This window comes from Rosa chinensis, chromosome 2 (genome assembly GCF_002994745.2).
Source record: "Rosa chinensis cultivar Old Blush chromosome 2, RchiOBHm-V2, whole genome shotgun sequence".
NCBI classification, from domain to species: domain Eukaryota; kingdom Viridiplantae; phylum Streptophyta; class Magnoliopsida; order Rosales; family Rosaceae; genus Rosa; species Rosa chinensis.
This window is the reverse complement of record NC_037089.1, coordinates 43,691,392-43,706,499: the sequence shown is the minus strand read 5'-3', so window position 1 is coordinate 43,706,499 and position 15,108 is coordinate 43,691,392. Positions and strand designations below refer to the sequence as shown.

General features: G+C 36.2%; 1 long non-coding RNA gene across 3 annotated transcripts; it reads left to right on the top strand.

Moving 5' to 3' along the window:
* Nucleotides 1–11,764: 11,764 nt before the first annotated feature.
* Nucleotides 11,765–13,375, top strand: LOC112183989. 3 transcript variants are annotated; one of them, XR_005805776.1, is made up of 6 exons: nt 11,765–11,813; nt 11,957–12,064; nt 12,161–12,215; nt 12,304–12,410; nt 12,781–12,894; nt 12,995–13,147. It is a non-coding gene; the product is annotated as an uncharacterized LOC112183989 (long non-coding RNA). The 3 variants fall into 3 exon arrangements; XR_005805775.1 differs by lacking the exon at nt 11,765–11,813 and adding an exon at nt 13,244–13,375 and having other exon boundaries at nt 11,940–12,064; nt 12,995–13,098; XR_002929999.2 differs by lacking the exon at nt 11,765–11,813 and having other exon boundaries at nt 11,940–12,064; nt 12,995–13,146.
* Nucleotides 13,376–15,108: the final 1,733 nt, after the last annotated feature.

The following is a 15,108-nucleotide window of genomic DNA, read 5'->3' as shown; positions in this document are numbered from 1 at the left end:
ACCTCCTCCTCCTCTGTCGTGCAAGGGGCCCCGTGTATGGCCAATATTTCTCTGATTATCGTCCCTTGAGGTTTTGCCGGTTGATCTGCAACCTTGTCCGTTTCGCTGGTGGTGGTTTGGTATTGTCGCAGCTTCCCCGTTTCATTAGATCTGAGATGGCTGGTTTCAATGCTTCACACTTATATAGCCCATGTCCATGGGCCTCGTGTAACGGACAGTACTTAGCCCGCTCTATTGGATTTCTGGACTCCGCTTGGGTGGCGGTTTCCCAAAAATCCCTCATGTTGATGTTTTTGAAGATGATGAGGGGACTTGACGCGCTCTTGGGAAGCGCACAATTTAACCTGTAAAATGTCGTTAGTAGTATAAGCAAATAGGATCGTTCTATTCCGGGATTGAGGGTACACTTGTAATTGTGAAACAAATAAAGAAAAGTATTATTACAAAAATAAAATAAAGAATAAAATATACAATTGTATAAACAAATAAAGAATTAAAATAATAAAGTATTATTACAAAAATAAATAAAGAATAAATATATACAAGTAAACACAAATAAAGGGGGGGGTTTAAGATTATAGAATTGAAAATTAAGATAAATAAAATAAAGAAAATGTAAAAACATATATACAAGGGTGGATCGCAAGGAACAAAGATCAAAACCACATCCATATGCAAGAAATCCAATTACAATTCCTATAGTTGATTTTAAATGTCATGAGAGAGGAGTTGATCATGTGAAACATTCGAAAGCAAATGATTTCCCATATTTTACTTTTCAATGCTAATTAACCTAAGCGAAAGCACCTAGATTAATCCTATCAAACATGCAATCAAGCCCTAGAAAGCTAGTCAATCATGACATGTTCAACGCATTAGACATAGAGAAAGGCTATCAACTCAAGTGTACAACTTAGTATGGAAAAGTCCACCTAATTGCAATCCTCTTTAATTAAATTCGGTCTTTGCACAAAACCTTTACTACTTTGATTCAAGTTTACACAAAACGAAAAGTCGATTTCATGTTCTTAAACCTAGCACCAATTATATCAAAACCCTAAGTGTTTGCAACCACATAAGATTAAAATACAAAAGTTTTCTATCATGCAAATTTAATTAAACAAACCCACATAAGCAACATAAAAATCAACATATAGAAATCACAACTTTATCTCAAAACATATAAACGGGCTTTAAACTTTGCCCTTAACATTATTTGTTAACTAGAATTCATAGTTTTACAAAATCAAACAAAGAAAACAAGAGAAAGGATATAATACACCTTGAAAGATGAATGATAAAGCCTTGAGACGAAGAACTTGAAGATCCTTGAAAGCAAGCAATCTTCTAGGGACGACACAAGGTGGATGGCGGTTGGGAAATTGATGTATTGCATGGCTTCTCTTTCTCTTGGCTTGAAAATGAAGAACAAGAAAACTAGAGAATGGAAAAGAAATATGGAGAGGAAATGGAGAGACAAGGAGATGGAATGGATGAAGGAATTTGTGTGGGAAAATGGAAAGGAAATGGAGAGACAAAGAAGATGGAATGGATGAAAGAATTCTGTGTGGGAAAATGGAAAGGAAATGGAGAGACAAAGAAGATGGAATGGATGAAGGAATTGGTTTTGAGAGTGAGAGGAGAAGTGTATTTATAGCCCAAAAAATGATGAATGGAGGGTGGAGATGAACATAAATGAAGGGCTAGATATGTTAGACAAATTTGTAAAAAATATCTTCCCACTTGTTTATCACTTGTTCAACTTGAATTGATTTTCCTCCTCAAGATTTTCCACTTGGTTGCAACTTTGATTTTCCTCCTCAAGATTTTCCACTTGCTTGCAACTTTGATTTTCCTCCTCAAGATTTTCCACTTGGTTGCAACTTTGATTCTCCTCCTCAAGATTTTCCACTTGCTTGCAACTTTGATTTTCCTCCTCAAGTTTTTCCACTTGGTTGCAACTTTGATTTTCCTCCTCAAGATTTTCCACTTGGTTGCAACTTTGATTTTCCTCCTCAAGATTTTCCACTTGCTTGGAGGTCCTAAAAAATAGAAACTAATAAGAAAAATAGAAACTTTCCTAAAATGAAAAATGGCAACTTACTAAAAATGATAAATAGAAACTACAAAAATATAAACTTTCTACAAATAGGAACTTTCCCAATCAAAGAATGGAAACTTTCCTAAACAGGATTTTAATAAGGAAATAACGTAAGAAATGTAGGGAAATGCAGTTAAAACGTCGCATTAAAATGCTCCTATCAAATTCCCCCACACTTAGCTTTTGCTAGTCCCTTAGCAAAATCACACTAAGACACACACTAACACTCAACGAAAATTAAAGACTCTACAAAAACAATGACTCTATTGCCCTTCAACTTTTTGTCTCAGAAATCTCCTACTTTCACAACATCAAGATTAGCACTCAACCAAGAATCAATATGTAGATATTCAAGAGTTAATTAAAACATATAATCCACACATACACAAGTAGGACTTAGTTGTAATAATGGTGATGGTTTCTGTTAAGCATGCTTCGAACAAGTATGATTCATATCCTCACAAGGTATATCCACTCTTTCTTCTCTCAGAATTCAAGACAATGCTTAAAAGCTTATAATCACTCAATTATATGTGAGAGAAAATATTTTGAGGCAATCAAATAGCTCACATATATAAGAAACGAAAAGCACTTTGTGAATATAATTTTTTTGAAAAGATCTCATGAAGGATATCAATTACTTGCACGGATGGACCCAAGCCATAGGTTCAACTCTTGTAACTCATCTCCACAAATCAAAGGCTGTCCCATCTTAAGGATCAAGAAGGTCTTATTTAGGGTTGTAATGGGGCCAAGGCTCAAGGTTTTAAGAAACGAAAGGTAAGGATTTCACAAAGTGTCCTAAAAACCTAGCAGAGCTCATGTAGATGTAGAGACCTCAAGAAATCCACCAAGGCATTGCAAAAACGTCACTTTCCCTAGAGGTAACATAAAAGGGCCTAATGTCTTCATGTTGGGCCCAATCTTCATTGTAAACTTCCCTTGAACTATAGTGGAATGGACAAAGGCCAAATTTTTCTGTAGTGGGCCTTCAATTCAAAACAAACTCCAAAATCACTAAGTATGGGGGACTAAAATCCATAAACATTTTTCTTTCTTTTCTTTTCTAGCCGTACACAATTTTTTCTTTTCTTTTCATTTTTCACGGCTTTCACATATTTTTTTTTCTTTATGGACAAGTCTACCCCCACACTTGAATTTTCACCTCTTCTCAATTTTCATCCTTAGAACCAAACCCACGTAGTATGTCTCAAAAGATAGCTCCACTAAGTTCTTTAGAACAAAGGGTAGGGTTGTAACTATACTAAGCTTCATGGTTAAGGGTTTTAAGGGTGATGAATAAAAGGCTCAATGTAGGCTCAAAGGGGCTTATCTAGGGGAGTCCCACGACGGGCACAAATAGGGACACAAGTTTATATGGCAATGGTGGTAATTCCTAGGGTGCCTCTATCCCTTCCAGAATCAGGGCCATGTATTGACAAACGTCTCAACAAGCACAAGAGCGAATTCTAGCATTCTCTAGTCCATCAAACTTAATCTATGGCAAGCAATCAATCAAATGAAAGAGTAATGAGATCATCAAAACATCGCCAAAAAATTAAGAATATATTTTTCAATTATCACTCCAAGAAAAAGGGACATGGCTCAAATATCTCACATGGGCTTTTATGAATCAAAACTCATCCTAACATGCTCATATTCTGTACCAAGGTTACGAAATCCATATCCACTACACATGCATGCATTTTTCATATATCTCAATTAACCAAAGAATACCATTTTAAAAATCATCTCAATTTTGTGATCATCTTTTAATCATGATTTCAGAGATATAGAATCATCTTAGACAGTTGAAAGGGCATTCTAAGACTCAAAAACAAAAACAAAAGTAACCAATTTTTTTTTTTTTTTAAATAATTTAATTTCAACACTTAGGTACGGGAACAGGGAGTCTCGATGTGCAATGGGACTGAAACAGCTACCCTTTTTCAAGACTATGTTTAATCCAATATACCTTAGTGTATCACAACATCAATTAAAAACACAAAAAACACAATCCAACTTCAACTATTTTTTTATTTTTTATACTAACTACTAAAAACACAATAAAGCAATAACCCTTCCCCCATACTTAATTCATGCATTGTCCTCAATGTATAAACAAATATAAATCATGCAAAGCATAAATCAAGCATAGAAGAGAAAATGAACACAACGAAACCTAAAACAACTTAAAATTTAAGAAAATAAAATAGAAGGAAGAGTTCAAGAAAGCAAATCTGCGTTTGATGTCTCCTCCACAGCTACAGTTGAAATGGGTTGCCTCCCAAGCAGCGCTTAATGTTTATAGTCTTTCAGCCTAGACTTGTACCACCATTTACTCCTTTGGAGGAGCGGTATTCGGGCGAGTGGCTTTCGCATTTCCCTTGAGCTCAGCCTCAACTCCTACGGAGATGCAGACATGGCTTAGTATAGTGTAATTTTTTTTTTTTTTAAATTATATATATATATTTTATTATTTTTTTAATTTTTTTTTTTATAAATATAGGACTCAAAAATAAAAGACAAAAAATATATATATGACTCAAAATGAAAGACAAAAATATAAATCCCTTCTCCCCACACTTAAATATTGCATTATCTTCAATGTAATCAATTAAAAGCATGCAATGAAATAAGTAAGCATAGATAGAAGACATTTACGAAAACAAATCCTAAAATAAAAATAATAGAGAAAAAATGAAAAATAAAAAGAAATAGGGAAAGAGAAAGCAAATCTGATTATATTCTGAATTGGGTTGCCTCCCAAGTAGCGCTTGTATTTTACGTCTTGCAGCCAGACAGTACCTACATTAAATAAAGTTAGTAACTATAATGAACAAAGAAATACAAAATAAAAAAAAGTATAACTATTAATTACAAACTACAAGTAGTATTAACAAGTATATTGTACATAAGACACAAGTTAAGTACTCAAGTGAGTATAAAACGTGAAAAGTATTTTTGCAAGTTTAAAGTGTAGGGTTTAGGGCACTAGGTGGAATTCTACCTATTTCATGCTAGACATTGCTGTGAAGTTTAAGAAAGCGTTTATGATAATGGAAGATGAAGATTCTCAGTTTGAGAGTTACTTCCAAGAAAGCGTTGGTGTAAAAAAAGGGAGGGGCCTCCGAATAGTGCAGATTGGGAGAAAGCAGCTCGATTAGTGAAGTTTCTGAAAATATTCTATGTTGCTACTCTTCAATTCAGTGGTACCAAGTGTGTGACTGCAAATTAGCCTCTGTTATGGATGTGTACAATTGTTGCTGAGTTAGACAAGTGAGTGAAAAGTGATGATCCTCTAATGGTGAGCCTAGCATCAATGAAGCGAAAATTCGACAAATACTGGAAAAAGTTAGAAGACATGAACAAGATCTTATTGATTGTGGTTGTGTTGGATCCTAGATACAAGATGTTGTATCTGGAGTACTTTTTCCAAAGATGCAGCAAGACAAAACTTTGGTGGCTAAGATGGTTGATGAAGTGAAATCCATGTTTCTGCAACTCTTTAATGAGTATGCAAATTCTGATCCCGAGGCTATAGAAGCAAGTATGGATATCACACTGCCTAAAGTTGATTCCAGCAGTTCTGCTCAAGGTGAGGACGATAGCCACGCAGCCAATATCCATGAATTTATGATGTTGAGGCAAGAGAAAGATGTGGTGGAGATTAAAAATGAGGTTGATAAGTATCTTTTGGAGGCTGCTGAAGACCCTTCTAATCCTAAGTTCCAGATGTTAGAGTGGTGGAAAGAAAATGCTCCTCGATATCCATTCTTGTCTCAAATTGCACGAGATGTGTTTGTTGTCCCTGCATCCACAGTGGCTTCAAAGAGTGCTTTTAGCCTTGGTAGCCGAGTGGTGGATCCTTTTAGGGCCAGCTTGACTCCTAGAATGGTTGAATGCCTCATGTGTTGCTCGGATTGGTTGAAGGCTACTGGAAAGTCTATATTCAAAGAGCCAACCAAAACTGAACTTGAGGTCTACGGGGAATTGGAGAAACTTGAGCAAGGTAAACTTTTGTTCTAAGTTTTCGATGAAAAGAAATTTCCTTCTTTTAAGTGTTAACTTTTGTTCAAATCTTTAAACGTTTCACTTTTGCTCAAATCTGTTAGTTTTTTTATCTAACATTGTTTTCATGATTGTTCTGCTAGATGTTAGAATTACCAATCTTTCGGATATTGACGAGTGATTCTGCAGATGTGGTTGAGTGCTTGGTACAAAATACAAAGTTAATTAGATTAGTTTATTGTTAGATTATTATTGCAGCTCTGCCTATCTCTTACAGTTGATAATATACTTCATTTACAGATTATGGTTGATGGAAGGGAACTGGGGAAGAAGGCAAGAAGCCAAGCTAAAGAATGAACATGACAAATCAACTTGTTGCTTATGTTCTTAACATTTTTTATTTCTTGTCAACTCTGGAACTCTTGAATTTTAATTGGTCTGTAAACTTAAGTGGTTCAGAACTGTTTTGGATTTGTATTGCTTGGTTGCTTTAGTTGCTTGCTTCTGGTTCTAGATTAGTATTATGCTTGCTTTTTGGTTTTTGTGAGTCGGTAGACTATTAGGTTGATAGATCATATATTGATCATTTGATGATTTTGATCAGTGACATGTTTGTGTTAGAAACTTAGAACTTTGATGCTCATTTTTCTTCTCCAGAAAATGGGCCATTGAAAGTTGTAGTCACTGAAACATGTTGAAAAATATGGAAAACTTCAATATTAGGCCTTAGAAAATTTGTAAACTCTGAAAACTGGGCTAGTATTTAAAAAGTCCATAATCGAACTGACCCGACCTGAAAATCCGGGTCAACCAAAAAATCGGCCCACAAAAAAAAAATCGGTGGCGGTTTGAGTTTTGGCCCAACTGAAGGATCCGGGTCTGAAACGGTTTGGGCCCTAACCTGACCCGACCCGACATGTGCCCACCCCTAGTCTAATTAACGTAAAAGAGAGAGAGAATGACACAAGAAGTATAGTGGTTCGTCTCCCGCCTTAGCGGAAGACTACGTCCACTTGAATATTGTACTATGTGTGTTTCGGCCTTGCGGCCCAAAGGGGATTACAAAGTATGTAATGGGATCTCTTGAGTTATGGAAGGAGGCATTCATTTTATAGGTGAAGGAAACCATCTCCTTTACATTTTCTTAGATGTGGGATGTAGAAATCACTATTCTAGTCTAGAAAGCATGTTTGTGAAGGCAACTTTGCAAGGCCGGAAAGGTGGCTTCTCGGCTACGTATTTGCCACTTCCGGATACCGTGGCGTAGCTTGAACATAGGGCTACGGGATGCATGTCTTGGTTGGGCCTCACCATGGCTTGTGGGTGTCGCAAAGAGGGTGTTGTTTATGATTGGTGAGGTAGCAAACTATCCATGTATAGTGAGCGGTATCTACAGAAAGGTAAAGGATCGATAAATCCTACAATGCGGAAGCAGTGACTACTATGTCTCAACTCCATGTACGCCCGACCTTAACTAGTCTAGCCTACAAACTATGCATTTGAAACAGAAAAGCCCAGGGGAAAAGTTTTGAAAAAAAAAACACATTAGTGTGAGTGGACAAAAATAAATAATCAAGATAATTTACATGAAGCAAACTTGAATACTTTCCCACGTATTTAAACTAATAAAAACCTCGATGCATACAACGTTTATAAAACGTATTTCTTTAAACTCAAAATCTCATAAAAACATGTCAGCCCCGCTAGTTAAGAGAAATCGGACTAGTCCCGCTAGTCAAGTAATTAATAGTAGGATATGGGGAAGAAGAAATAACCATATACGGGTACAGGAGCCCCTTAGGCTCTAGTCGCTCTACCTACCCTCGACTGCCACTCACACATTGATTATGTGAGGAGGAGAACTAATAACCTCAACCACCACTCACGTGAGGAGGAGAATAAATCACCTCGATTGCCACTCACAAACACAAAGTAAGTGAGGAGGAGACACAATCCGAACGCCCCAAGTATGGTGAGGAAAACAATCGAAAACCAATAAATCCATAAATCATAAAGCTTCCCCAATATCTCACGAGAAAAAATATGTATATTCCAATGACGTGGCCCTGCACGCCAAGATATTCTCAAAATCATAACAAATAGGCGAGATCAAATTATAAATCGTAACTAAAAAAAAAACCAAATCCACAATCATCAATAAGGCATTCCCAATGCCAAAACTGAAGTCGATGAGTAAATAAGAAAAATATCTCCATCGAAATCCCATTTCGAAAATCTTTTAAAAATCTCAAATCGACGAATAGAAATATAATATATAATTCCAGAAATCACATCGTAAAATAATTTGTCGAAATTCATTATATACCGTAAATTCAAATTCGAGCGTAGGAAATTCTTGTTCTAAAATCATGATGGAAAATCCGATCAATATTCCAAATATATATTCCAAAACCAAATAATATCCGAAACTAAAAATAATATGCTCGACAAAATATTATGATAAATAAATAAAGCATTTGTACTTACATGAGCATTTGCAAGCATAATTAGCTATAATGAGCCACACTCACGATACAGCCAACGGTACCAACTACCGCCAATTGTGTGACCTATAGAAACACAACCAAGCAAGTTACCGCTTGATCCCCGGCTCACCCCCAGATCACCATTGATGCTCCGCAACTCGCCGCCCCAAGATAGCATCAGAAGCTCCAGAAGCTGGGAACTGAATCACATCAGTCCCACATCAAAAACATGGAAGAACTAATATTTCCCACTTCTTTGATGACCGTGCCTTTATTGCGCGTAAGTTGCATTTAAGCACACAAATGAAATGGCGCCGTTGCCGGGGATTAAAGTGTAATAGTTTTAATCCCTTGGTTTTTGGTTGTTAGGTCACGTGCATTATTTTCTTAATTTTAATTAATTTGTCTTTGTTTGTTTAGATTAAAAAAAAAACTGTTTCTTTATTTTACTTTTCTTATTTAGATTATTTCCTACTTGTGTGTTTGTTTGTTGAGACGTTGCGATTATTTCTATCGAAGTGATGGGCCTTGTATTACTTTGTAGTACATGTAAGACATGAGCATAGATAGAGATCGTCACTTGCCTTGACTTGTTTGCTAGCTTTTTATTAGGTTTCCTACTTATTCGTTAATTTCTTGAGTTGTTGGTTTTCATCATTTCTTTGCTTTTATTATTTATTTTCTTGTTTAATTGTTGTCTTACTTTCTCTTCTTAACCACTCTCATTCATTGTAAAAAGTGAAATTGGAGTCTCATTGCCTATTTTTTGTGAATTCTTGAGTACTCATTACGTGGTCTCATTTTTGTTCCAAGGTGTATGAACGAAGCATTTTCTTCATATCAACCGATCACTCTTAGAAGCGAAAGGGTATTGAGTGACACTACTAGAATAATGCTAATAGACATCACGTCATTTAAATCGGTCCAGATTTCATGCGATGTAAAAAGTTATTCTTACATCAGTTTCTAAAAATCTGATTTCTATTGATATATTTAACATCAGTTGTTACTGTTGACCGATGTCTCTACTTTGATTCAAAAAAAATTTAAATGGCGGAGAAACTAAGTTAAAATATTTGGTATGGGCGGGGAGCAAAATTGAACTTGGTCAGTTTTCCGCTTTACCTCACCCGCCTACCCATTTTCTCTGCTCTTCCCCGAAACGCTATCTCTCTCTCCCTCTCTTCCCCCCCTCCCATGCCCCTTCCTCTCACTTCCCCGAAACCCGATCTCTCTCTCTCTCTCTCTCTACCTCACCCACTGACCCATTTTCTTTGCGGCTCATCTCAAAGGTGGAATGAACAGAACTATGTGACCTTGCTTCTAGTCGTGGCCGGAGGACGTTCAGTTTTCCGTTGACTCATCGGAGGAAGGCGAAGAAGATGGTGGCTGCGGTGAGTCCACCTTGGTGGTCAGAGATCAATGACGGAGGAAAGAGTCTTCCGGATCCACTTTCTCTCTCCTCCATCTCTCTCTTTCTGGAAATTAAAGAAGGTTGATTTTCTTTAATTTTGATTCTATGTAGTTTCTGGGTTTTGGTTTTGGTTTCCCAATTTGTCGATTAAGTGTTATCCCTAGTTAATTTGCTTATCTAGTTGTGCTTGGGTCTTTGTAGATACAAGAGTATGTTGAAGCTGAAACCTTCTGTAAATCCTGCAGGAGCGGATCTCTTTTGAATCTTGATGAGATTACCAATCTCTAATTTTGTTGATATTATTTACTTAGGAGTCTATTGAGAAGTTTATCATCGTTAGATAATTTTGGTTTCACAAATAAGGAAGAAGAAGAAGATATAGGTTCACAGAAGCCGCAAGTAGGTATGTATGAGACATTATTGTTATTCTCCTCGCTACTAATACAGAAGCAGGTGTGTTTTTTTTAACCATTTTGGCTCATATGGGTAAACTGGGTTATCCTTTATTCAGTCTTCCGTGTTTCAATCGATGTCTCTCAATGGTTCTCTCTCCCCATGCATTCAAAGTTTCAAATTTAGAGGCTGTAATTTCAGGTACTCAACCTCTCCTTCATATATGGATTTTGTTATGATCTACTTTTGTCTTTTGTTTTTATTAGAGAGAGAGAGAGAGAGAGAGTAAAATTTCCAGTACTGGCACGTTGTTTAGAAGTGAGATTATTGACTGTGCTATATTTTCTTTTGTTTCTCTTACCCCTAATTTTGTTGAATGCATTAACGGATTTTGACCCATTATCAATCAATTAGTTTTAAGTCTCGGGTAAAAGTTTTTTTTTTTTTTTCTTTGCAGAAGTTGATTGCAGTATATGGTGGCAGGATGCATGGATGCATTTCGTACTGTCCCGCTTCCATGAGTGGAGTTGAGGAAAGAATGATGCCCATATAAACGTGAGGTATTTTTGTTCACAAGATGATCTCTATGTTTTTACCATTTTTACTTGGAAGTTTACTATTGTAACTGTTTCCTTTGAATGATAGTGATTTTGTGAATGAGCCAAGGTGATTGTTTCATCAGATACCAAAATCAATTGCACTTATTTTGCTCTGAACCATCTGTAAATACCTAAATCCTACTATGGGAATTTCATGGTCTATTCGTCTATTAGTTTAAGAATTCCAAATTTATTTCTCCATAAATCTCTCTCTCTTGATGAATATTTATGTGTTTTGTATGGTTCTTTTATATGATCTGTGACTTCGGTTGTGTTATGTTATAGATAGTGGACACGATTCCTTGAACCAAATATGTCCTGATGCAATTTTGAAGAATGAATCCTTCATGAACTAAGTTTATTCTCTTTGTTACTCCCATTAGCCCAACTCAAATACCTAACTTCACCTTCAAATGAATATTGGCACCCTAGAGAGATTATCATCTAGACCTTAGACAGGAACACTAACATATGTTACTCGGTCATATCACCTTCAAATGATTTTATTAATATTTTTATTTTTTATTTTTTGTATCTCCTCAATCAGTTCGATTCATTTGCTGTAATCAAACAACAACGATTTCAGGTACTTGGTTCCCCTACAATTTCTGAATGTGGGATCTCTTTTTCTTGAATTTGTGAATTTCAAATTTTGTATGACATATTGTTGTAGATTAGAAACATGGCTGAGAAAGTTCCGTCTTTTCAAAATGGTGGAGCTCTCTGGTTTACTAATCTCACGTACAACTCCAGATAGCATGTTGATCCTTCCAATTCTGACAGCAAGGACATTCTGGATCATAGTTGAGGTAGGGTTTTTCCTTTATTGATTTATCTTGCAAAGTGAGTCAATACCACTTATAGATTTTGCTGCTACCATTTCTTTTGTCTTATTTCTATAATGGTTTCTAAAGAGTGCATTAATATGTGATTTCCAACGTTTCCTCCTCAGTGCAACATGCAGGAAGGTCTGGAAGGAAATCCTGTTGCGCAAACTATGAAAACCTATTCTAGAATCCTAACTGTCATTGCAATTCCAGTTATGATGAGCTTCCTCAAGGTAAGTAAATTTTCTTAATTCAATGTCCATGGGGGAAACGGGATTTGTGAGGTACTGCAACAGAATCCTTTATTTCACTGTTTGACTCCTTTTCAGGCACTGTTCTGTTATTGACTCACCTCCAACATCTTATCTCTTACATATGGATAAGGTGAGTATTTCCTAAAAATCATGAGCTTCAATTGGTCTGTCATTTTTCTGAAACCATACTAAATTGAAAGCAAGGGATTTGTTTGCAGTGATGAGATGCTCAAATGTGATTTGTGTACTCTTGGAACTATGGCAGTGAGATCTTGCTTCACATTGATCAAGTGATTATTTATTAATTTAACTAGTTGGTCCACAGGTACATTATCGATTCTCTTTCTTCCACTCCCTTGATTACTAATTGAAATTGGATGCTGGATTGGATGCATTGGGTGAGTTGGTACGTAAGAAACCTCATTATCAAGTAATCATGTTTGCAGAACTTGGTGCACTGCTCTCTATGATCAGTTGTTGGGGTTGAAAATTTCAAATGAGTGGTGAAAAGGAAAGTGTGTTTGGAAAGTATAGCTTAGGATTTTCATTTGTACTGGCACTGTAGTATACTTTGAATTGGAGTGGCCTGAACACAGTTTCATGTGTGTATTTTTAGGTTTTTAGCATTGGATTTTCCCCATATTTGAATAGAAAATTTTGTATGACAAGTTTGGTTATTTTGATATTTCTCACAGGTACGTACATTCTCGATTCTCAACAAATACTTTTCCCAACTGGGACCGTGCTCAGCCCATGTGTGTCATGGCCACAATGGAGAAATCAATACCCTTAAGAGGAAATGTTAACTGGTAGGTTATGGAAATTGTTATTAAGCATGCCTTCAATCGATGCCCCCTAAGTTTTAAAATGTCTTAAATGGATTCCTCACACATATATGAACTTACCCAGGATGAAGGCACGTGAGGGACTGCTTAAGTGTACTGAACTTGGTTTATCAAAAAATGAGTTAAAGAAGCTGTTACCAATTGTGGATGCCAGTTCATCCTGTTCAGGTAAATTAGAGCACTTTCTGTTGCATGCACATAATTTATTGAAATTATATTGATGAGAACTAGTATGTGACCCTTGTGGAAATAGAAGGAATTGGTTATTTTATTCATATCTAATGTGCATAAATTTAATTTTTCCTTTATGCAGGAGCTTTTGATGGTGTCCTTGAGCTTCTAGTTCGAGCTGGCAGAAGCCTCGCTGAAGCTATTATGATGATGATTCCTGAAGCATGGCAAAATGACAAGAACATGGATCCTGATAGGAGAGCACTGTATCACTTCAAAAAAAAAAATTGCAATGGCTTCACCAATGGCAAGTTCTGTGTAGTATTGTTGTTTTCTACTCATGTAGTTGATTCTTACCTTGATAAGGTTTACTCTTTGTGATATCTAGGCATCTACTGATGATGACAACATGGTAAACATGGGAGTCCATGGTTTACTAATTTTGGATAGCAATTAATGCAATTCCCTAATATTTAAATTACATTTTAATTTCAAGTTGTTATTTGTGGATTAGCTCTCTAGTACCAAATACTTGCTTTAAAATGACAAAATTGATGTCAGGAAAGAGATATTACATTAGTTTGAATTCGTAGACTGATGTTAAGAAACAAAAATACATCAGTTACTGAAGAAGAACTGATGTTAGAAGAGAGAAAATACATTAGTTTGAAAACAAAAACCGATGTCAAGAAAGAAAAAATACATCAGTTACTGAAGAAGAACGGATGTTAGAAGAGAGAAAATACATCAGTTTGAAAATAAAAACCGAGGTCAAGAAAGAAAAAATACATCAGTTACTAAACAAAAACCGATGTCAAGAAAGAAAAAATACATCAGTTACTGAACAAAAACCGATGTCTAGCATTACTATGGACATCGATATAAACCAATGAACCGATGTCCTACATAGCATTGGACATCGTTCTTCTTCAGGAACTGATGTTAAACTGACTAATTATATCAGTTCAAACTATACTACAAAATGTAGATTGAATGTCTAGGGGAATATTATGTACCAAACACACGAAAAGCTTATGAACCACAAGAAAAAATTAATGAGAACCGATGTGTAAAATATTATCAGACATCGTTTCTAAATCAATAACGATGTTAAAATGGATAATTGTGTTGTTAGACCTATATTCCATTAAGCATCTAATGCCAAAATATGAAGTTTGACAATAGCTAAACACACGAAAATGGTGATCACAATTACGTTTTTACATCGGTTCTGAACCTTAAACCGATGTCTCGTTGCAAACTAGACATCAGTTATGAACCGATGTCTTAGTTTTGGTGATCTTTAACATCACCCACTAAGACATCGGATTTTTTTTTTTTAACATAAGTTGTGGACTGATGTCTATGAACTTTATCCTAGTAGTGTGAGGACACTAGAGGGAGACCAAGAAGGAGGATTCGAAGGCAATTAGTGACCGAGAGTGCTCCACCTCGAGTTTTTGATCAAGAGAGAGTACCTCTAAGACATTCACAAGGAGAAGTCAACATGGGAGACACACAAAATCCTCCCCCAAGGCAAGACTATGAGGGAGTATACTAGCCCCACTATTGTTGATCACCCTTCTTGCATTGTACTCCCTCCATGTGAGCATCACTTTGAGATCAAGCCAACTACCTTGAGCATTCTACCCACATTTAATGGCATGGCCTTGGAAAACCCTTATGACCACATTGCGGAGTATGAGCAAGTGTGTACTACCGTTCAGCCTAATGGTCTCACTTCTAATGGTTTGAAGCTTAGATTAATTATTCCCTTTCACACTCAAGAACCATGCAAGAAAGTGGTTGAGCAAGTTGCCTCCTAGATCAATACGTTCATGGGTTGAGATGCAAGAAACTTTCTTAGGAAAGTACTATCCTCCTTCAAGAACTTCCAATGTTAGAGATGAGCTAATTGCATTCCGACAACTCCCACAAGAAAGTTTTCATGAGTGTTGGAGCGCTTTAAGGATCTTGAGATGTCATGTCCTCACCATGGTTTAGAGA